Raw genomic sequence first — 2577 nt, 5'->3', positions numbered from 1 at the left:
GGTGGTTCTGGAGGAGACAACCTAACTATCTCAGGGCTACAGAAGGAGATATCAATGCTGAGTCAGAAAAACATTGAGCTTGACATTCGCGTGTCAGGTCTTCAAGCTGAAAATTCAAAGCTTAATGATCAAGTGTCTGAGCTTCAATCTGATAATTTAAACCTTGGTATGCAAATAGCTGATCTTACTAAGGACAAAGAGCTAAAGTCAAAACAGATTTCCGATCTCCAAGATCACTTCAATCTCTTGACTTCAAGTTATTTTGAGCTGAAGAGGAAACTTGAGGAAGACCTCGGTGATAAATACCAAACGTCTGCTGATGAATATAAGATTAATCTACATGTCCAAGCTTTTCCAGTTTCTTTGCCAATTGGTCAAACATCAGGAGCTGTTAATCGTGTTGAAGATGATCCTCCTCAAGTTCCCCATGTTTGAACAACCATTCGCGATTCACAAGAGGAAGCAGCTAAGAAAGGGAAACTGTTGTTTAAAAGAAACCCTAATCAGAATGCTTCTTGGGATGAACCTGCGATTACAATGACTGATCTTGAAGTCGTTCGATTCAAAGATACTTTCGGTGATAGGTCGGGAATTTCTTCGTGGGGATTTCATGATCCTCTCAAGATGTGGATAGTGCTAAGGTAAAGTGGAAACTCTTAGCTTTACAGAGACAGTCATGATTTCAGTTCATCGACTAGGGTCGATCTGTCAGAATTATCTCGAGCTCTTTTTTCTAATCTCACAAACAATCCACAGGCGACTCAGTTGAAGCACTTCCTTGAAGATCAAGTTAAGAAAGGGTTTCCTGCCATGAAAACTGTTGAGTCCGTCATAGTAGAGCATCCTGACATCATTGATCCTAAAACTGACAAGCCTTTGCAAGTTGTGATGTGGCCCGCAACCAAGCAGGTCAAACAATTCCCTGTGCTTCAAAATTATCATGATGGATCTCTAAGTTCAATGGAGTGTTGGGTTTTCGATGAAATTACTTCCGCTGCAGTCATCAAGCTCAAGAATGGATGCATTCGACTCTATGATCGAAGAGATTTATTACAGTTTCGAACGTGGGATATTTATTACCTAAGCAACTTTCAAATTTTGGTGGCGGAGGATGCTTTTGAAGATGCTGCGAAGGTATATACGACTATGGCTGCTAAGATTCTTAACAAGCGCATGTCGAATGGAGCAATGGGGCAAGCAGACGTTATGGTGTTCAATAAAGGTTAACTTCAAGCTAGCACCAAACCAAGTGGGAGATTGAAGGGCTCAAGTTAGTGGTTTGGTCTAGGCTTTACAATGTAATAGTAGTTTGGTGTAGTTGGAGTATGTTAGAGTTAGTTTACGGTTGTAATGAGTTTACGGCCGTAAACACCTTACGACCGTAAACTCTTCTCGGTCGTGGTCCCTATAAATAGAGGGTTAGTCATACGTTTTGTAGTTGTTGATGCCTTATTGTTCACGGCTTTCCATTAAATTGTACCAGACATTTATAGCTATAAAACATGTGCAAGCTTGGTTTATTCTCTTTTCGCCTTTATTCTTGTTTTGCATGATTGTGTTTGTTATTGATCACTGGTAAGATCCGCTATTTGGACTTTACAATAATCTCAATCCAATCATCCCATTGATGGATTTGAGGATTTAGGTAAAAAGCTTCATGAACCCTAGAAAACCCAAATTGGGGATATTGCAATTGATGATGAAATGAGATTGGATTCTATGACATAGATGATATTTGATAGCAATAAAACCAATTGTAATGCTCAAATTCATCCATGATGGTAGAATCAAGCATAAAGATGAGTTTTAGATGGTTATGTGAGAAATTGTGATGAATACAATGAAATTGTTGGAGTGTGAGCATTTGATGAGTATATGATACTCATATTCATGAGTTGATACTAACAATATGATTTGAATGCAATAACATGAAGGATTGTGTGACATCGGCATTTTCACGGCCAGAAAAGACCGATTTTGTTTATGTTTTGTTTAAAAATTAGAAGAACATTTTAAATAAAAGTGTTGCGTAATTTGTTCCCAAAATAAATTATGAAAAAGATTTATCAAAGCATTTCCGTAGAAATGTATTTCATTAAAGACCTCGGGATGTCATGTTCGATACAGATCAAAAGCATAAACAGTACAATATAAGCCTTACTACATTTATTCATATCTACAGGCCTATATTCGTAATCTCTCATCCCAAACATCATATCTATGCTCGTGCGCCACTACCTGTAATACAAGAAACTGAGTGGGTCAGGCTTGGGAGCCTGATGAGCACATAGGGTTTTCAACCCACAATAAATAAGTTTATTAATTTCATCAACCAACAGCAACCATGAGGGGGATGGAGTACACCGGTGAACACATCGTTCACAAACACCTACAGGTTGCGAGCCTGCTAGCGTTCCACTGGACTGTCTAGAAGAGTCCGTGGTCGTCATCCATACTCCGCTAGATGACAAAATCAACAACAACAACATCGAGGCCTCTCATCATTTTATCACACATTGTCTATTACATTTACCCATGTTTTACCCCAACATTTTTGTAGATATAAAATACATATAC

The sequence above is a fragment of the Lactuca sativa genome, chromosome 5, assembly GCF_002870075.4.
Source record: "Lactuca sativa cultivar Salinas chromosome 5, Lsat_Salinas_v11, whole genome shotgun sequence".
Taxonomy (NCBI): Eukaryota; Viridiplantae; Streptophyta; class Magnoliopsida; order Asterales; family Asteraceae; genus Lactuca; species Lactuca sativa.
Note: the sequence above shows the minus strand (reverse complement) of the source record.